We start from the raw sequence: 22,452 nt of genomic DNA, 5'->3' as shown, positions 1-22,452 counted from the left end.
TCCGTTCTTGACAGTGCAATACTGAGGTCATGCTCAACCTTGAAACTGTTTCTGTACTTGTTTTAAGTATGTCAGAGTTGAGAAACCTGACTCGCATAGGTATGTGGTGCCAAACTGGACCAGAACATCTACTGCTTTCTCAGTCAGGCAGGAGACAGCTGTGTTTGCCTCAAAAAGCATCTTGCTTCAATCAGTTTATTCCAGTTAAGAATAAAAATTATTATTGTATTTTAATAGCAACAGTTCCAACCTAGACAAATTTTCAACAATAATTTCTACAGTAAAATGTACAGCAGGCCTGATCATTTTTCATCTTCATTTGTACTGTTACTAGGGTTGCACTATCAGTAGCTAGCTTGCTTTGGCAAATGATAGCCATTAGCTGTGTACAAGGCCAGTGGATTGTTTGAAAGAGAAACTCACATCTACTACTATGAAAGTTAGTTAGTACAACAATGCCTTGCTAGCTGACTTACTTTTCCACTGTCGTAGCACTGTTTCCTGAAGCATGCTACCCTGTTCTGAAAGAACTCCCTTGGTTTACCATCATGCTGTGGATGTTTGGCCAGGACGTGTCGTTTCATTACTAAGCACTTCCCCGCACAAAACACATTGTGGGCGCTCTTCGTTATAAGTTTCTATGAAAGTGAAAGTCATAGCTGTATATGCATTTCATGACAATTGAGCTCAGTCAGAACTTGTGGCTAGCATGAATCCATTTGATGACAGCGGTGAGTGATGGCGAGTGAGAATGACAAGTCAGTGGCAGACAGCGCATCATCTGCTGCTGAACGACAGCGCTGCATCGCCTGTGTCGCGGAGTAATCTTCAAGAAAACTGCAGAAAAAAAGATCAGGTAAACCGCGAACCACACCGGCATCTCACTCTCACTATAACGCAGCTGCCAAACTGAGCAGAGACCGCTGCTAAGCAGAGAGCGCACTTGGCCAAATCAATTCCAGAATTAATGAAATAAATATACATTTACTCGGACACATCGCGACCCACTTTGGCTCGCGACCCATATATTAAGAAAGGCTGCACTATGTTGTTGATGTAGCCTAGTTTTAACAGGCCTATGAAGCACTGCTGGCCGAATAGTAAAATATTATGAGGTTATTAGTCTAGTGAAAATTACATTTGTTTTAGCCTGCCTTTGACTGAAAGATACGACGTGGTCCCTTTCGTTCCCCTTGCACCTAGCTATCTGGGGAATTTGTGAAGGTTGTGGCTGTTTTTAATTAGCTTAATGTGGTGATTTTGTTAGAGGGAACTATGTGATTCTCCGCTAATCAATCAGTGCTGTGGTTGATCAATTGCCCGCAAATCTAAATCCACCATGAATCTTGTGCCATTCTAAGGTAAGCTATATTGTACATAAAAGCTAACATTTACTTATTGCATTCTTTATCATTCGTTACCCTCAATCGTTACCCTCAGCAATAAAGAAAACGATAATCTCTAAAGGTTTTGTTTTAGAATGTTTATTTAGTCACATCATACAATAAATTAAATGTGAGCTTTCTGGCTACACAAATGTGACCTATATATTAAAATTCAATAACTAGTCAAGACCACCGTCATTATTCTTTCAATTATTACTTTTATTCAAGACAGAAAAACAAATAAAAATGTTCATAAGCCATGCTGGTTCAATTCGAGTGCATTAAAAGACACCCGGTTCTCTCATTATTTTTCAACATGAAAAACAGACGACTTGGTCAGAAACAGAATAACTATAATTGTTACTGGCTCTATGCAAACTTACTGGACCCTATCAACACACATACTACACGGACACTCCCAACACACACACATATTGACGTCACACATTAACACTCTTTCACACATGCTGCTACTCTGTTTATTATCTATCCTGATTGCCTAGTAACTTTTACCCCTACCGACATGTACATATTTCCTCAACTACCTCGTACCCCAGCACATTGACTCATTACTGGTACTCCTTGTGAGATAGCCTGGTTATGTTATTGTGTTGCTATTTACTTTTTTATTTTCACATTTTCTTACTTTTTAACCCTGCATTGTTGGGAAAGGGCTCGTATGCATTTCACTGTTACGTCTACACCAGTTGTATTAGGTGCATGCGACAAATACAATTTGATTGATTGAGGTAACTGTAATTGTAGCTGACTGGTAGATCAAAAGTTGGAGGCAATTTTTTTTCACCGTAATAACTGCATTTCAAGGTCCCGTGTACAGTTTCAGCATTAAAAAGGGGTGCGCTTAAATTTATGTCGACTTTGTGTAAGTAAATACAGTGAGCTACAATAAGGCGGAAGCACCACTGGCCACACAGACACACACACAGTTGTTTATTGATGATGCATATAATTTAACAGTTACATTTCAAGTCATGCTGTTCATAGATATAATTTACCTGTTTCTCGCACTTATTTATCTCGGGAAAAGGGAGTCAGTTTTGGCGGGAAATCCAGTTCCCGCCATTAAACCCAACTGTGTGAACTATAAATAATACACACATCTTGGTGTCATTATTGTCCTTATAGTTTGCTCTAACACAAGTATTCCCAAACTGAGGTAAACGCAATGCCGTTGGAGGTACGCCAAATAAAAAATGGATTCATATTTTAAAAATTGCCAAAATGCCAAAAATGAAATTAAACCATCTAGTGTTCAGCGAAATGTCAAATACAGGTAGCCTAGTCAAATAATTAACATCCAATCACATTGACCATTACTCTCTCGCGGGAATTCCACGAAACGTAGCTGCTGCTCATGTTTGTATCTGTCCGGATGGCGCAATAGCAATGACAGGGAGACATAGTGGAGTGGTAACGTGCGTGCAACAGTTTCTCCCGACCCCACTTGGGTACACTGCAGCATCCACAGAGAGGCCCTTGCTGCCACAAAAGTCCCTGACAGCTTGAAAGACGTTTTAGACACTACAGTGAAAATGGTTAACTTTGTTATTAAAGCAAGGCCCTTGAACTCCCGTGTATTTTCTGCACTATGCAATGATATGGGCAGTGACCATGTAATGCTTTTACAACATACACAACTGTGTGTACGCTGGTAATGTAGGCCGTCATTGTAAATACGATTTTGTTCTTTGACTTACCTAGTTCAATAAAGGTTAAATAAAATAAATAAATCAAGGGGCAAAGTATAAGGGGCAGCAGGGTAGCCTAGTGGTTAGAGCGTTGGACTAGTAACCAAAATGTTGCAAGTTCAAATCCCAGAGCTGCCCCTGAACAGGCAGCTGCCCCTGAACAGGCAGTTAACCCACTGTTCCTAGGCCATCATTGAAAATAAGAAATTGTTCTTAACTGACTTGCCTAGTTAAATAAATTAAAACATTTACATGTTTTTTTTTTTTAATTGAGAGACAAGCTTAAAGTTTTCTTTGCTGACCATAATTTTCACTGGTCTGACTGCTTGCGTGATGACGAGTTTCTCAAACGACTGGGTGATGTTTTTTCTCACCTGAATGATCTGAATCTAGGGACTCTCTGCAACTATATTCAATGTGCGGGGCAAAATTGAGGCTATGATTAAGAAGTTGGAGCTCTTCTCTTTCTGCATTAACAACAACACACAGGTCTTTCCATCATTGTATGATTTTTTTGTGTACAAATTAACTCAAGCTTACGGACAATGTCAAAAGGAAGTGGAATTGTTAGATATTACCTGTTAGATACTGCTACACTGTCGGATCTAGAAGCATAAGCATTTCGCTACACTCGCAATAACAACTGCTAACCATGTGTATGTGACCAATCAAATTTGATTTGATTTGAAATGTGATAATGTGAAGCACCCGAGTGAGTTGGGTGCGCAATTACGCAGGTACTTTCCCGAAACGGATGACACAAACAACTGGATTCGTTATCCCTTTCATGCCCTGCCCCCAGTCCTCTTACCGATATCTGAACAAGAGAGCCTCAGCAACACTTCAACAAGCGGTTCTGTGAAAATTGTATTTAGTCAGAAGCCACTGCCAAATTTCTGGATTGGGCTGCGCTCAGAGTATCCTGCCTTGGCAAATTGTGCTGTTTAGACACTGATGCCCTTTGCAACCACGTATGTGAGAGTGGATTCTTGGCCCTCACTAGCATGAAAACTAAATACAGAGACTGTGTGTGGGAAATGATTTGAGACTGAGCCTCTCTCCAATACAACCCAATATTGCAGAGTTATGTGCATCCTTTCAAGCACACCCTTCTCATTAACCTGTGGTGAGTTATTCACAATTTCCGATGAACAAATAAGGTTTTATATGTAAGATTAAATAAAGAGCAATGAAGAGCAAAATTATTGATTGTTATTATTTGTACCCTGGTCCTATAAGAGCTCTTTATCACACCCCACGAGCCAGGTTGTGACAGAAACTCACACTCATTCTTATGTTTATTAAATGTATCATGTAGTGTGTGTGTGGCAGGCTTACAATGATGGCAAAAAACAACATTTGAGAGTGCGCTGACCCTGGTGCTAGAGGGGTTACGCAGCTGGTGGTTTGAATGTTTGAAGGGGTATGGGACTGTAAGTTTGGTAACCACTGCTCTAACATAAGGATTATGTCTTGATTCTGAAATACAATACATTCTGAAATACATTTCAGATAAATGTATTCAATATTAATATCTCCAAACGACCCTTTTTGATTTTGTTAATTTTAAGACATTGTTTGGAATGACATACTCTTGAAGTACTGTACATAAAATGTCCAAAGTGGTCTCTCTGCTAATTCTGAAGGTGTGGTACATTTTATGAGCACCACCAACACGGTGAATGGGAAAATGGATTCTAAGGGAACTCAATCTGCTGGTGACTTGCTGCATGTGCCATCCTACAGGAGAGCTGTGATTGGTTAAAACCTGTTGCGACTCTAGGGGCAGTATTTTCATTTTTTGAAAAAAAAACATTCCCGTTTTAAACAGGATATTTTGTCAGGACAAGATCCTAGAATATGCATATAATTGACCGCTTTGGATAGAAAACACTCTAACGTTTCCAAAACTGTAAAGATATTGTCTGTGAGTATAACAGAACTGATGTTGCAGGCGGAAGCCTGAGAAAAATCCAATCGGGAAGTGCCCCATATTTTGAAAGCGCTGCGTTCCAAGGAGTCCCTACTGAGCTGTGAATGTCCTATCAACGAGCTTGCGCTTTCTACGTAATCCCCAAGGTGTCTACAGCATTGTGACGTAGTTTTACGCATTTATGTTGAAGAATAGCCGTAGGCGGCTACATTGCGTAAGTGGTCACATGGTGGCTCCGAGAGAGATTCTCGCGTAAAATACAGAGGTAGCCATTACTCCAATCGGTCCTGCTGAAAAACGAATTGTCCCGACGGATATATTATCGAATAGATATTAGAAAAACACCTTGAGGATTGATTATAAACAATGTTTGCCATGTTTCTGTCAATATTATGGAGCTAATTTGGAATATTTTTTGCCGTTTTCGTGACTGCAATTTTCCGGGCGATTTCTCAGCCAAACGTGAAGAACAAACGGAGCTATTTCACCTACAAAAATAATATTTTGGGAAAAAATGAACTTTGGCTATCTACCTGGGAGTCTCGTGAGTGAAAACATCCGAAGTTCATCAAAGGTAAACGATTTAATTTGATTGCTTTTCTGATTTTCGTGACAAGGTTGCCTGCTGCTAGCAAGGCATAATGCTATGCTAGTCTATGATAAACTTACACAAATGCTTGTCTAGCTTTGGCTGTAAAGCATATTTTGAAAATCTGAGATGACAGGGTGATTAACAAAAGGCTAAGCTGTGTTCCAATATATTTCACTTGTGATTTTCATGAATAGGAAGATTTTCTAGGAAGATTTATGTCCGTTGCGTTATGCTAATTAGTGTCAGGCGATGATTACGCTCCCGGACGCCCTGACCTATGTGTCAGGTTCTGACCTTAGTTCCTTTGTTTTGTCTTTTGTTTTAGTATGGTCAGGGCGTGACTTGGGTGGGTTGTCTATGCATTCCAGGTGACTACCTCATGAAGCTGGTTGAGAGAATGCCAAGAGTGTGCAAAGCTGTCATCAAGGCAAATGGTTGCTATTTTGAAGAATCTTAAATATTTTTACATTTGTTTTTAAACACTTTTTTGGTTACTACATGATTGCATATGTGTTATTTCATATTTTTGATGTCTTCACTATTATTCTACAATGTAGAAAATAGTAAAAATAAAGATAAACCCTTGAATGAGTAGGTGTGTCCAAACTTTTGACTGGTACTGTATAGTGTGTGATCGTATAGAAATAATAATAAATAATACTTGATTGGATTTTTCTACCAACTGAGGTATTCAAAGCGCTTTACATAGTAGGGAGAAACACCACACCCACCATCAATGTGTAGCATCCACCTCAGTGATGCATGGCGACCATTTTTATGTTACAATGCTCAGCACATATCAGTTATCAGGTGGAGAGGTGAGTAGTGATATTTGCCAATTAGGAATGAGGGAGATGATTAGGTGGACATGATGGAATGTGGCCAGGTTGGGAATTTAGAATTTAGCCATGACACCAGGGTGAACACCCCTACTCTTACAATAAGTGCCATGGGATTTTAAATCATGATTGATTGGATTTATTGTGTGTAGATTGAGGGGGAATAAACGGCTGTAACATAACAAATGTGGAAAAAGTCAAGGGGTCTGGATAAACTATAGGCTTGCCTAAACAGTATGGTACATCTAATCTTCCTGTGAGTCAGAAACGGGACCCTCATGAATAGTGTAGAAGCTCTCTCAGCCAGTAATAACCCACCTGTAACCGTAGCATACCATAGAAGTAAGTCACTGAATAATAACAAGAGCATCCACAGGGGAACACAAAGTTAACGGACAAATAAAAAGACTTGCGCAACACAAAGTTTTTATTTTTTTTATTCTTTTATATATTTTTTTAGCTTCATTTAACTAGGCGAGTCAGTTCTTATTTACAATGACAGCGTACCCCGTACCCTGTCATCAAGGCAAAGGCTGGCTTCTTTGAAGTATCTCAAATATAAAATGAAGCACTTATTTGGGCTGCAATTTCTAAGGCTAGAACTCTAATGAACTTATTCTCTGCAGCAGAGGTAACTCTGCGTCTTCCATTCCTCATGAGAGCCAGTTTCATCATAGTGCTTGATGGATTTTACGACTGCACTTGAAGAAACTTTAAAAGTTCTTGAAATTTTCCGTATTGACTGACCTTCCTGTCTTAAAGTAATGATGGACGTCGTTTCTATGTGGTTATTTGAGCTGTTCTTGCCATAATATGGACTTGGTCTTTTACTACCCCTACCTTGTCACAACACAACTGATTGGCTAAAACGTATTAAGAAGGAAACAAATTCCTGTTAATTAAAATGCATTCCAGGTGACTACATCATGAAGCTGTGTTGTGGAAATTCAGTACTGAGAGAGACTTAGTCATTTGTTCAAACAATTATCTTTACTTAATATCGATTAATTATTGCGATAATGGAAACCGTCGATTCCACACACTGAAGTGTGTTGCCGAGTGCTTAACTGAAAAAACAGATGTTATTAGGACCTAAAAATGCTAAGTCAGCCTGGTTCAAACATTCCCATAAGCCACCTTGGTCCATCTCCTGGTTATCTGCACAGGATATTATTTTACTTCCATCCCAGCTTAGTTTCCCAGATGCCAGGAAGTTGAGACAATGGGGTTGTTCTAAACTCTTCCAGTCTATCTCAGGTCACACACACCACATCTTGTCTGTGGAATGCCAGCTTTTAGGTTTTTGTCACCAAGTCATTGTCAGCTCAAGCCATCTCTAGCAGACCAACTGCAGGAAGCTAGAGTGGAAACCATCTCTTTACAGAAACACAGGATTAAACAGAACAGAAATGTCCTACTATTTGTTAAGTATTAATTACTAAATATGAATATCAAACAAATCAAGTAAATATGTCATTTTTCTATTTTGAGAATTCTCTCAACTTAAAAGTAAAATTACATGGTTTACACAGATGAGAAAATAAAATGAGGAATCAAACAACTTTTAACTGCATAAAAAACGTCTTTGCACTAGTACAGTATATTACCATTATAAATGATAATCCGTTGGTTCACTGAGTTTTTACCTTACCATAAAATATCCTTCATTGGGAATTATATAAACATTCAAATATTGTTTAAGAAATTCTCAGCCATCTAAATCAGAGTACATTTTCCATCAGTACAAAACAATTCAACATGTCGATACTGAGCATATAACCATTTCCATCCCCATAGAACCATCTGTAAATACAAAAATTAGCATATCTTGTTGGACAAATCCAGGTAGTGACTCCTTGTTTAAGTCACATTTCTTCTGTTAAGTGCCTAATGAACATGACCCAAGACAAGCATCATGATCCCACTATGTATAAGGCAATTGCCTATGGACTCTATTTCCATTAGCATAAACCTGCTATAGTTCTTGAGTATTATCATCAAAAATTGAAATTTGGCAATGGATATACAGTTGAAGTCAGAAGTTTACATACAGTTAGGTTGGAGTCATTAAAAATAATTTTTCAACCATTCCACAGTTTTTTTTGTTAACAAACTATAGTTCTGGCAAGTCGGTTAGGACATCTACTTTGTGCATGACACAAGTCATTTTTCCTACAATTGTTTACAGACATATTATTTCACTTATAATTCACTGTATCACAATTCCAGTGTGTCAGAAGTTTACATACACTAAGTTGACTGTGCCTTTAAACAGCTTGGAAAATTCCAGAAAATTATGTCATGGCTTTAGAAGCTTCTTATAGGCTAATTGACATCATTTGAGTCAATTGGAGGTGTACCTGTGGATTTATTTCAAGGCCTACCTTCAAACTCAGAGCCTCTTTGCTTGACATCGTGGGGAAATCTAAAGACGACCTCAGAAAAAAAATTGTAGACCTCCACAAGTCTGGTGGGAGTAATTCCCAAACGCCTGACGGTACCATGTTCATCTGTACAAACAATAGTACGCAAGTATAAACACCATGGGACCAAGCAGCCGTCTTACCGCTCAGGAAGGAGACGCGTTCAGTCTCCTAGAGATGAACGTACTTTGGTGCGAAAAGTGCAAATCAATCCCAGAACAACAGCAAAGGACCTTGTGAAGATGCTGGAGGGAACAGGTACTAAAGTATCTATATCCACAGTTAAACAAGTCCTATGTTTAAATAACCTGAAAGGCCTCTCAGCAAGGAAGAAGCCACTGCTCCAAAACCGCCATAAAAAAGACAGACTACGGTTTGCCACTGCACATGGGAACAAAGATTGTACTTTTTGGAAAAATGTCCTCTGGTCTGATGAAACTAAAATAGAACTGTTTGGCCATAATGACCATCGTTATGTTTGGAGGAAAAAGGGGGAAGCTTGCAAGCTGAAGAACACCATCCCAGCCATGAAGCACGGGGGTGGCAGCATCATGTTGTGGGGGTGGCTTTGCTGCAAGAGGGACTGGTGAACTTCACAAAATAGATAGCATCATGAGGGAGGAAAATTATGTGGATATATTGAAGCAACATCTCAAAACATCAGTCAGGAAGTTAAAGCTTGGTCGCAAATGGGTCTTCCAAATGGACAATGACCCCAAGCATACTTCCAAAATTGTGGCAAAATGGCTTAAGGACAACAAATTCAAGATATTGGAGTGGCCATCACAGAGCCCTTATCTCAATCCTATAGAAAATATGTGAGAAGAACTGAAAAAGCGTGTGCGAGCAAGGAGGCCAACAAACCTGACTCAGTTACACCAGCTCTGTCAGGAGGAATGGGCCAAAATTCACCCAACTTATTGTGGGAGGCTTGTAGAATGCTACCCGAAACATTTGACCCATGTTAAACAATTTAAAGGCAATGCTACCAAATACTAATTGAGTGTATGTAAACTTCTGACCCACTGAGAATGTGATGAAAGAAATAAAAGCTGAAATAAATAATTCTCTACTATTATTCTGACATTTCACATTCTTAAAATAAAGTAGTGATCCTAACTGACCTAAAACAGGGAATTTTTACTTGGATTAAATGTCAGGAATTGTGAAAAACTGAGTTTAAATGTATTTGGCTAAGGTGTATGTAAACTTCCGACTTCAACTGTATGTCCTTGAACTGAATACTTTAAAATCGCACAAGGAAGTAGTGTTTGAGTTACTCAACGAGCAGCACTGAGCTAGCCTGCAACGTCACTTCCTGAAGAAGCTCAAACTGTGAATGTTGTTTCCATGAGACTTAATTTGGCTTCAATGCGCTATTGAGTCTAAACATAAGATTGAATGGTGTCACGTGAGTGACGTTGAGCCCTAATGATCTCCTCGATGCGGAAAACGCAAACGGAATTGCGGATGTTGGTAACAAAAATTGAATCAACTGTAAAACGTGGAATATTGCAGAATTTCCCATAATTTGGCTGAAATTGATTAAAACAATATCTAAAGTAGGCCTAATTATTGTAGTAACCTAAATGATTTCATAATTGTAAAATTACAGACGAGTAGGCCTAGAGAAAAATATTTAAGTTTTCGATTGGGGTGTTTTGAGAGGGGGGGGGGCTCGGTCTTGTGTGCGTGGGAGCCTTACGCCACCTCACAACTTGGCTGTCACTTTGAGAATCATGTTGAAGTGGCTGTCTGAGAAGGCCAAGTCATAAAAAAAAACATATATTCGACCCTAACCCCTATATTCAGAGCAGAGCAATACCCAAAGGACTATTACTAGTCAGGCTATAAGCTGTTTTGCAAATTATGTCAACATTCTATTGATGGACCCGGAAAAATATGTGTGATGACCACTTAAAGTCTAAAGCCCATGTGATGAACAAGGAAAAGCACCGTGTTAGCCAGAGCATGCCTCTTCAAACGACAATTACTTGTGCAAGCGCATCAGCAGATTCAAGACGAGAATTTATTCAGGACTTTGTGGCTGTGTACGCCGAGTCTGACATCCCCTTAGAAAAGCTAAGAAAGCTACGCCCCTTTGTAGTGAAGCATTGCAAACAGGGAGGAGCGTTGCCTGAAAATGAGAGCAGCCTCCGTCAAACGCACCTGCCCCGTGTGTTCGACCAACATATGACTGCCGTTCTACAGAAGATCCATGGGAAGAAGTTTGCGGAGGTTGTTGACAAGACAACAGATGCAAGGGATTGCAGCGTTGTAAACATAGTCATTAGTGAGTTACAGGCCTATTAATATACCGTTGCAATAGCCTTCATTTACATTCTGCAATGTGAATTGTAGGTATGCAAATTGGGATATTCCAAATGACGAGCTATCATGGTGAAATATAGCGATGCATAATGTCAGCAGCCGTCTGCCTCTCCATCTAGCTAACTATCGCTGTATCTATATTGTGTTAACACTTGACATTTAAATAACACTTTTATTTTGTCACAATATTATTTTAGGTTAAAACATAATTCAAGTTTTTCCTTATCTTTCATTGCAGGTGTTGAAAACCAGTACTTTCTGGTGGATGTCATTTTCATGGACAGATGCAACGACTCAACGTTTTCCCAAGCTATACTAGCCTCCCTCCACAGCAACCATCGGAACCTGACTGATGCCTTGGCAGTGGTCACAGATAATTCATCCTACTGCCTGAAGGCATACAAGGAGGTTCTGAAAGGAGAGATGCCCAACAGTGTCCATGTAACCTGTCTCTGCCATGTCATCAATCTGGTGGGTGAGACCTGGCAGCACTACAACTATTGCTCTGAAGTTGCATCACTTGTGACATGGATGAGATGAGATAAGATGGGTGAGCTTCCTCATTGTGAAGGAGTTTGTGCAGGCCAAGGCTCCTTCTGAAGCAGTGAGCTCCTGATGGAATAGCTGGTTTGAGGCAGTGAAGTACCATGCAGTGCATGTTCTTCTGTACAGAGAGTTTTTGTTGGCAGAAAAGTCATCATCCGAGGTAACAAACAAGGTGGTAATCAAACATCCTCAGCCAGCTGGAAACAGAGAAGGTTGCTGCATTGTTGCCTAGATACTTGCATAACTTTTTTTCACTAATAATGAAACACTTAGTAGAACTCTGTATTGAGCACTTGCCTTGATAAAACATTGTGCAATGTTGTGTTGCATCATTACAAATGTACTGTTATCTTATTAAATTGTTGACTTTTTATTCATTCAGATTATTAGACACTCTGATGATAAAATTAGCGTAAATCGTAAAACAGAGTTCAGAAAAAGGAAAAAATATGAATTTGGGAAAAAAAATAGCGGATTTCACAGGGCCATAGTGATGGCTTTGTCCATTCATATACACAGTCATTGCCACCAGCAAAGCCTCTGCTTCCCAAATAAAACAACAACAAAAAACAAAGCAGAATCCTAATGGCCATAGCCTTCTCCCTGAGGTGGTCAGTCAGTAGCCCATTTGAAGCTCTCACAACATTTCTCATCTTTGTCACCTCTCTTGTATAATAAATGCCGCCAGGTATGGGTAAAAAAAAAAAAAAAAGCATGGGTCCAGAGTTTACATTTAACAAAAATATCAAAATGCAACATGTAAAGTGTGGGTCCCATGTTTCATGAGTGGAAATATAAGATCCTAGAAATGTTCCATATGCACAAAAAGCTTATTTCTCACAAATGTTGTGCACAAATTTGTTTACATCCCGATTAGTGAGCATTTCTCCTGTGCCAAGATAATCCATCCAACTGACAGGTGTGGCATATCAAGAAGCTGATTAAACAACATTACACAGGTGCATCTTGTGCTGAGGTTAATGAAAGGCCACTAGGATGTGCAGTTTTGTCACACAACACAATGCCACAACTGGCGTGCTGACTGCAGGCATGTCCACCAGAGCTGTTGCCAGATAATTTAATGTTCATTTCTACACCATTATCCGCCTCCAATTTCATTTGAAAGAATTTGGCAGTACGTCCAACCGGCCTCAAAACCAGATCACGTGTATGGCGTTGTGTGGCGAGTGGTTTGCAGGATGTCAACATTGTGAATAGAGTGCCCCATGGTGGCGATGAGGTTATGGTATTGGCAGGCATAAACTACGGACAACAAACACAATTATATTTTATTGATGGCAAATTGAATGCACAGAGATACCGTGACGAGATCCTGAGGCCCATAGTCGTGCCATTCATCCGCCGCCATCAAATCAAATGTTATTTGTCACATGCGCCGAATAGAACAGGTGGAGTAGACCTTACAGTGAAATGCTTACTTACAAGACCTTAACCAACAATACAGTTTTAAGAAAAGTGTTAAATAAAACATTTGAATAAAAAAATAATTAAAGAGCAGCATTAAAATAACAGTAGCGAGGCTATATACGGTTAGTCAAGGTAATTGAGGTAATATGTACATGTAGGTAGAGTTAAAGTGACTATGCATAGATAATAAACAGAGAGTAGCAGCAGTGTAAAAGAGGGTAGCCATTTGATTAGCTGTTCTGGATCGACATTTACGACAGCGTGTTCCAGTTCCCGCCAAAATCCAGCCACTAAAGAGGAGTGGGACAACATTCCACAGGCCAATCAACAACCTGATAAACTCTATGCAAAGGAGATGTGTCACATTGTATGAGGCAAATGGTGGTCACTAGATACTGGTTCTGATCCACTCCCCAACCTGTTTTATAAGGTATATTGTGACCAACAGATGCATATATGTATTCCCAGTAATGTGAAATCCATAGATTAGGGCCTAATTTATTTATTTCAATTGACTGATTGCCTTATACAAACTGTAACTCAGTAAAATCTTTGAAATTATTGCACATTTTTGTTCAGTATAGTATTTTAGGATCCCCATTAACTGCTGCTAACACAGCAACTCCCTGGGGTCCACAATATAATATAATGTGTAGGTTTCAGTTGGTCTGGCAGGCAGGCAGCTCCTCCACACACACACACACACACACACACACATTTTAGATGGTCTGGTAGCTCCTCTACACGACCCACAGTAAATTCCTAATTGCATCTGCTGAACTAGGCCAGAAATCAATACTGCAATGGGGCTGAAAGGACAACACCACCATCACACACAAAAACATACGCACACACACTAAAACAGATATTATTTTCTTAGTCTTCCCGGTTTGTTGCATCTTGGCGGGGAAACAACTGTTGATGTTTTCTTAATCACATTGTCAAGAGTGTGCAAACTATCATCAATGCATAGGGTGGCTACATAGGGTGGCTACTTTGAAGAATCTAAAATACATTTGGATTTGTTTAACACATTTTTGTTACTACATGATTCCATGTGTTATTTCATAGTTTGTCTTCAGTATTGTTCAGTATTCTACAATGTAGAAAATAGTAAAATAAAGAAAAACCCTTGAATGAGTAGGTGTGTCCAAACTTTTAACTGGTACTGTATGTATAGATCGTGGGCCTATATGTATGTTTGTATATTATACATGCATACACACATACGTCCATGATCTATTCTACATACTTTATATCTGGTTTTAGTCTTTTTATATACAGTGCCTTGCGAAAGTATTCGGCCCCCTTGAACTTTGCGACCTTTTGCCACATTTCAGGCTTCAAACATAAAGATATAAAACTGTATTTTTTTGTGAAGAATCAACAACAAGTGCGACACAATCATGAAGTGGAACGACATTTATTGGATATTTCAAACTTTTTTAACAAATCAAAAACTGAAAAATTGGGCGTGCAAAATTATTCAGCCCCTTTACTTTCAGTGCAGCAAACTCTCTCCAGAAGTTCAGTGAGGATCTCTGAATGATCCAATGTTGACCTAAATGACTAATGAGGATAAATACAATCCACCTGTGTGTAATCAAGTCTCCGTATAAATGCACCTGCACTGTGATAGTCTCAGAGGTCCGTTAAAAGCGCAGAGAGCATCATGAAGAACAAGGAACACACCAGGCAGGTCAGAGATACAGTTGTGAAGAAGTTTAAAGCCGGATTTGGATACAAAAAGATTTCCCAAGCTTTAAACATCCCAAGGAGCACTGTGCAAGCGATAATATTGAAATGGAAGGAGTATCAGACCACTGCAAATCTACCAAGACCTGGCCGTCCCTCTAAACTTTCAGCTCATTCAAGGAGAAGACTGATCAGAGATGCAGCCAAGAGGCCCATGATCACTCTGGATGAACTGCAGAGATCTACAGCTGAGGTGGGAGACTCTGTCCATAGGACAACAATCAGTGGTATATTGCACAAATCTGGCCTTTATGGAAGAGTGGCAAGAAGAAAGCCATTTCTTAAAGATATCCATAAAAAGTGTCGTTTAAAGTTTGCCACAAGCCACCTGGGAGACACACCAAACATGTGGAAGAAGGTGCTCTGGTCAGATGAAACCAAAATTGAACTTTTTGGCAACAATGCAAAACGTTATGTTTGGCGTAAAAGCAACACAGCTGAACACACCATCCCCACTGTCAAACATGGTGGTGGCAGCATCATGGTTTGGGCCTGCTTTTCTTCAGCAGGGACAGGGAAGATGGTTAAAATTGATGGGAAGATGGATTGAGCCAAATACAGGACCATTCTGGAAGAAAACCTGATGGAGTCTGCAAAAGACCTGAGACTGGGATGGAGATTTGTCTTCCAACAAGACAATGATCCAAAACATAAAGCAAAATCTACAATGGAATGGTTCAAAAATAAACATATCCAGGTGTTAGAATGGCCAAGTCAAAGTCCAGACCTGAATCCAATCGAGAATCTGTGGAAAGAACTGAAAACTGCTGTTCACAAATGCTCTCCATCCAACCTCACTGAGCTCGAGCTGTTTTGCAAGGAGGAATGGGAAAACATTTCAGTCTCTCGATGTGCAAAACTGATAGAGACATACCCCAAGCGACTTACAGCTGTAATCGCAGCAAAAGGTGGTGCTACAAAGTATTAACCTAAGGGGGCTGAATAATTTTGCACGCCCAATTTTTCAGTTTTTGATTTGTTAAAAAAGTTTGAAATATCCAATAAATGTGGTTCCACTTCATGATTGTGTCCCACTTGTTGTTGATTCTTCACAAAAAAAATACAGATTTATATCTTTATGTTTGAAGCCTGAAATGTGGCAAAAGGTTGCAAAGTTCAAGGTGGCCGAATACTTTCGCAAGGCACTGTATATATCTATACATATTTATTTATTTCATTTAACGACTAAAACAAGGGATAAAGTATGTAGATTAGATAATGGACCTATATATGTTGAAATAAGATTATCTTTGAGAACTCACACCCAATAAATCTAGACAGCAGGGGAGAATCTAAAATTCTAAAAATGTCATGGCATGGGGCCTCCATTGATTTTGTTTGAGTCACAAACATGGCATAAACCACAGAAAAATCTGTAGAATTGCTGAAAAATTGCCTTTAAACTATATATTTTCTCAAAAAAATAAAATAATAATAATAATAATAATAATAATATCTTGGAAATGAAAGTCGTCTGCTTTTTGAATCGAATTTAAAAATCTATATTTTTCCATATAGGGTTTGTCTATGTTTGAATAAAATTAACTATATGTAGGCTACTGAGCGTGTCTGATGCTTTTAAGCACTGCGATTAAAAATGAAGATACAAATGTGACCTGTGTCAGGAAACTAGGCATATGTCGCGGGTCTCTACTTCACAGGAGAGCCATTTAAACGTAAATGTGTTTTTTTTTAATCAAATGTTTTGTTTTTTTGGCAGAAATGCCTTCTCGAGCATGTGAACTTTCATGTGCATTAATAACAAACTTGTATGCCATCTGTAAATACGAATACAATTGTCACAGCATGACAGCAACCTTCACGCTACCCATGATTGGCTGAGATAATGAGTGGGCTGGACATGCCGAGAGATGAGTTTGGATTGGTCTGCCATATAGCACGCTTCTGTCTATTTTAGCTGGTCAGGTTGTGTAAACACAGCTTTTTTTTAAATGCGTCATGTAGTAAAACTTAAAAGACTTGACTATGCAAGTATCAGATACAATTTTCACATGTGCTGAATTACAACAGGGAACAGTGAAATGCTTGCTTACGAGCCCCTAACCAACAATGCAGTTTAAAAAAATTACAGATAAGATACATACAGGGGGCTACCGGTACAGGGTCAATGTGCAGGGGCACCGGTTAGTTCAGATAATATGTACATGAAGGTAGAGTATTTAAAGTGAGGGGAGGGCATTGCAAATCGTCTGGGTAGCCATTTGATTAGGTGATCAGTGTTCAGGAGTTGTATGGCTTAGGTGTAGAAGCTGTTTGGAAGACTCTTGGACCTAGACTTGGCGCTCCGGTACCACTTGCCGTGCGGTAGCAGAGAGAAAAGTCTATGACTAGGGTGGCTGGAGTCTTTGACAATTTTTAGGGCCTTCCTCTGACACCGCCTGGTATAAAGGTCTTGGATGGCAGGAAGCTTGATGTAACGGCCCAGTTCGCACTACCCTCGGTAGTGCCTTGCGTTCGGTGTCCGAGCAATTGCCATACCAAGCAGGGATGGTGCAGCTGTAGAACGTTCTGAGGATCTGAGGACCCATGCCAAATCTTTTCAGTCTCCTGAGGCGGAATAGGTTTTTTCGTGCCGACTGTCTTGGTGTGCTTGGACCATGTTATTTTGTTGGTGATGTGGACGACAAGGAACTCGAAGCTCTCCACCTGCTCCACTGCAGCCCTGTCGAAGAGAATGGGGGCCTGCTCGGTCCTCTTTTTCCTGTAGTCCACAATATTCTCCTTTGTCTTGATCACGTTGAGGGAGAGGTTGTTGTCCTGGCACCACATGGCCAGGTCTCCGACCTCCTACTTATAGGCGGGCTCATTATGGTTGGTGATCAGGCCTACCACTGTTGTGTCATCGGCAAACTTAATGATGGTGTTGGAGTCATGCCTGGCTGTGCAGTCATGGGTGAGCAGGGAGTACTGGAGAGGTCTAAGCATGCATCCCTGAGGGGCCCCTGTGTTGAGGATCAGCGTGGCAGATGTGTTGTTACCTACCCTTACCACCTGAGGGTGGTGCGTCAGGAAGTCCAGGATCCAGTTGCAGAGGGAGGTGTTTAGTCCCAGGGTCCTTAGCTTATTGATGAGCATTGAGGGCACTATGGTGTTGAACAATAAGCTGTAGTCAATGAATAGCATTCTCACATAGGTGTACCTTTTGTCCAGTTGGGAAAGGGCAGTGTGGAGTGGAATAGAGATTGCATCATCTGTGGATCTGTTGGGGCAGTATGCAAATTGGAGTGGGTCTAGGGTTTAATGGATAATGATGTTGATGGGAGCCATAATCAGCCTTTCAAAACACTTAATGGCTACAGAGGGTCGGTAGTCATTTAGGCAGGTTACTTTCGTGTTCTTGGGCACAGGCACTATGGTGGTCTGCTTAAAACATGTTGGTATTACAGACTCGGACAGGGAGAGGTTAAAAATGTCAGTGAAGACACTTGCCAGTTGGTCAGCGCATGCTCAGAGTACACGTCCTGGTTATCTGTCCGGCCAGGCGGCCTTGCGAATGTTGACCTGTTTAAAAGGCTTAACCACATTGGCTGCGGAGAGCGTGATCACACAGTCTTCCGGAAGAGCTGATACTCTCATGTATGTTTCAGTGTTATTTGCATCGAAGCGAGCATAGAAGTAGTAGCACTTACGGTCACTGTCGGGATGACGTCATCGATGAAGCCAATGACTGATGTGGTATACTAATCAATACCATCGTGGGAATCCCTGAACATTTTCAAGTCTGTGCTAGCAAAACAGTCCTGTAGCTTAGCATCTGCTTCATCTGACCACTTTTTTATTGATTTAGTCACTGGTGCTTCCTGCTTTAGTTTTTGCTTGTAAGCAGGAATCAGGAGGATAGAATTATGGTCAGATTTGCCAAATGGAGGGCGAGGGAGAGCTTTGTATGAGTCTCTGTGTGTGGAGTAAAGGTTGCCCAGAGTTTTTTTCCTCTCGTTGCACAATCAACATGCTGATAGAAATTTGGTAAAACTGAGTTTTAAAGTCTCCGGCCACTAGGAGTGCCGCCTCTAGGTTAGTGTTTTCTTGTTTGCTTATGGCGGAAAACAGCTCATTCAATGCTTTCTTAGTGCCAGCTTCTGACTGTGGTGGTATGTAAACAGCGACGAAAAATACAGATGTAAACTCTCTAGGTAGAAAGTGTGGTCTACAGCTTATCATGAGATACTCTACCTCAGGCGAGCAATAGCTCGAGACTTCCTTAAATATCGTGCACCAGCTGTTATTTACAAAAATACATAGTCCGCCGCCCCTTGTCTTACCAGACGCCGCTGTTCTATTCTGATGGTACAGCGTATAACCAGCCAGCTGTATGTTGATAGTGTCATCGTTCAGCCACGACTCCATGAAGCATAAGATATTACAGTTTTGAATGTCCAGTTGGTAGTTTAATCTTGCATGTAGGTCATCGATTTCATTCTCCAAAGATTGCACGTTTGCTTGCAGAATGGAATAGAACATCACTGCAACAACTGTTTCAGAGCACTCTCATCCGAGTGTGCAAGAACGCAGAATGACTGATGAATTTACCAACACTCAACACCGGTTGAATATGGCTGTGTCAGTAAACGTTGTCAAAAAAGCGTAATTCAATTGTTGCCAGGACCACCGTTACAGTCACTAATGCTTTGGATAACATGAAAACAGAATAACCAGCTCTGCTAGGGTGAGTAAAATGGTCAGCGTTTGGGTGGGGTTTCAAGCTCAAGATGATTCTTATGTCATTGCACATGGTCAGTGTGAACCAGAGTGACTTGATGCTAGACATGCTGTACAAACAAAATGGAAACGACACAGGACGTCTTATTTAATAAAAGGGGTTGCAGTCTGCCATGAAGCATTCATCCATGTATACATAAGTGTCTAGCTACAGTTTCAGATATTACACATTTCTAATAATGTCAGAAATGTGTTTTCATTGCAAGTTAAATCTTACTGTTAGCTAGCTGGCTGATGGTAGATGGCTGGCTCACTAGCTAACATTACGTTTATGATCTGTGTGTAGTCATGTTCTCAGAATGCCATTTTTCATTGCTAGTTATAGCCTAATGTTAGCTAGCTAACTAGCTAACATTGAACCTATTTGGTTAACTTTAGCTAGCTATGACAATCAGTTTGTATTGCTAGTACTCTATGGATTAGGATTATGGTTCATTTTTTAGCTAGCATGTCTTAACAAAAGACTCCACTTCGCCAGATGAAGCCAATGACTGATGTGGTATACTCATCAATACCATCGTGGGAATCCCTGAACATTTTCCAGTCTGTGCTAGCAAAACAGTCCTGTAGCTTAGCATCTGCTTCATCTGACCACTTTTTTATTGATTTAGTCACTGGTGCTTCCTGCTTTAGTTTTTGCTTGTAAGCAGGAATCAGGAGGATAGAATTATGGTCAGATTTGCCAAATGGAGGGCGAGGGAGAGCTTTGTATGAGATTACATTACCCATCAAGTTAGCCAGGTGTGTCTGACGGTGATTACGGCTATCTATTGTATAATAATGCCAAAATATTTGTATCTGGAATTTGTCTTTCAGCATCAGTAGAACAAGCCCGACTCTCCTCCTCCACCAGTCATACAAGGAGAATGGTCTAATGCCTCCCATCAAAAAGAGAGCTGGCCCAAGCAAGCACAGGTTACTCCTGAAGCATGAGGACTTGCAGCGAGTTGTGAACATCAACAACTACGCAGAGGATAATGCAATAGGATTACAAGGACGCCACCCAGGACACAAACACTTTGGAGGAAAGCTGCTGCCATCCCATGTGACAAAAGCAGGAGTGTGGCTTCTCTACAACACATTTTAATTATTTAATTGACCTCCAACATGATTGGCACTACTTTTATTGATCTCACATTATTTCTGTATTTTCCAGAGGTACGTGTAGTCGGGCTGTGTGTTAGCATTTTAATAATCCAGTTTCCAATATGATGCTTCTGTATGCAGTGCTGCTGCACTGCACATTTGTAAGTAAGTGAAACTTACCTGATAATGATGCATAAAAAATCATATTACGTTACATTTTCTTTTCATGAACTTATCTTAATGTTCTTTTGTTGTTTGCAGGTGCACTATCCTTCTGACCCTATGCAGCCAGGTCCCACCTACTTTTTAACTCCTCGCAAGTGTGGCTTGTTTGGTGTCTGCTGTGAAGGTATACCACAAGTCAACTATTTGATTGATGAAGGCATGTCATCCAGCAAAGGCACCAGCGCAGTCATCAACTATATGCACCATTTCTTCTCCAACTACGGAGTTGGGAAAACACGTGTGGACTTGAATTGTGATAACTACAGTGGCCAAAACAAGAACAAGTTTGTGCTCTGGTATTGTGCCTGGTGGACCATGCACAAGCTACACCACAGTCTGGACCTTCACCTCCTGATTACAGGCCACACCAAGCTTCGGCCTCATCAAGCAGCGCTTTAGAAAGACCAGAGTGAACACTTTGATGAGATTGCTGGTGTTGTGAAGGTCAACACTGTGATAGGGGTCAACATCCCACAGCTGGTCGGACTGGAGGATGGTATGGTGCTGGTGGAAAGCTATGGCTGGCAACAACACCTGACTCCTTCCTCCCATTGATGGTCTGCCTGTACAAGCACCACCTGGACTGGACACAGCTAGACAAACTTCTATTTTTTAGAATATCAAGGAGCTTTGAGATGAAGAGGGTATGGACATCACATGCCCTGCACCAAAGTCAAGGGCAGGACAGAAACAGGTTCTCCGAATATAGATTCCCTTGATCGTGCGTGGTTCGGACGGACCAGTCATCAGCACTTTCTGCAGTGCCTCAATTCAAATGACTCTCTCCTAACACACACGCCATACGTTGCTGCTACTGCTGCTGATCAGTCACTTTACCCCTGATTGTATGCATATCATCTATCTACCTCATCTATCACTGACATTTTTATTGATATTGTTATTGTACATACTGTATATTATTTTATTTATATTGACATAATCTATTTCTGATATTGCTACTATGCAAGTAACCATTTGGCCCTACCATTTACACTTACTGTAGAGACCATCCACTTAGCAAGTTGTGGCTGCGGGTTGTAGCATTTCTTTCACATGACCCATCAATTTAGACAAGTGTGTCTGGGTAAGCGTCATCTAATATTTATACAATTTTTATCTGGGCACTTTCTGTTTACCAATAAAAAAACATTTTCGTATGCTACTACTTTTAGTTGTAATCTTTACTACAGTACTCACTGTTTACCACATGACCTCACATGTGAATCCTTAAAGAGATGGGTGAGGGTTATAGCATTAAGAGGGCGTGAACAATCCTGAATGGGTGTAGACAAAGGAGAGCTCTCCAGTAGGTACCAAAACATTCAAAGGCCATTTTCTCAAAAGTGAGTTTACAAGTTTATCAACTTTCAAAGCAGAATTACTTTACCATTACTTTCCCACTGTTCCTCAACATGCAGTGTATGATATACCATTTTGTAGCTCTGAGTCTACTTTTATCC

At 40.4% G+C, this 22,452-nt stretch overlaps 1 long non-coding RNA gene across 2 annotated transcripts; it reads left to right on the top strand.

Moving 5' to 3' along the window:
* Positions 1-543: 543 nt before the first annotated feature.
* LOC110526039 lies at positions 544-22,157 on the top strand. Of its 2 annotated transcripts, none has more exons than XR_005052122.1 (3): positions 544-856; positions 20,498-20,928; positions 21,029-22,157. It is a non-coding gene; the product is annotated as an uncharacterized LOC110526039 (long non-coding RNA). The 2 variants fall into 2 exon arrangements; XR_005052123.1 differs by having other exon boundaries at positions 545-856; positions 20,498-20,932.
* The last annotated feature ends 295 nt before the right edge of the window (positions 22,158-22,452 follow it).

Source organism: Oncorhynchus mykiss, chromosome 6 (assembly GCF_013265735.2).
Source record: "Oncorhynchus mykiss isolate Arlee chromosome 6, USDA_OmykA_1.1, whole genome shotgun sequence".
NCBI lineage: Eukaryota > Metazoa > Chordata > Actinopteri > Salmoniformes > Salmonidae > Oncorhynchus > Oncorhynchus mykiss.
Note: the sequence above shows the minus strand (reverse complement) of the source record. Positions and strands in the feature narration are given on the sequence as shown.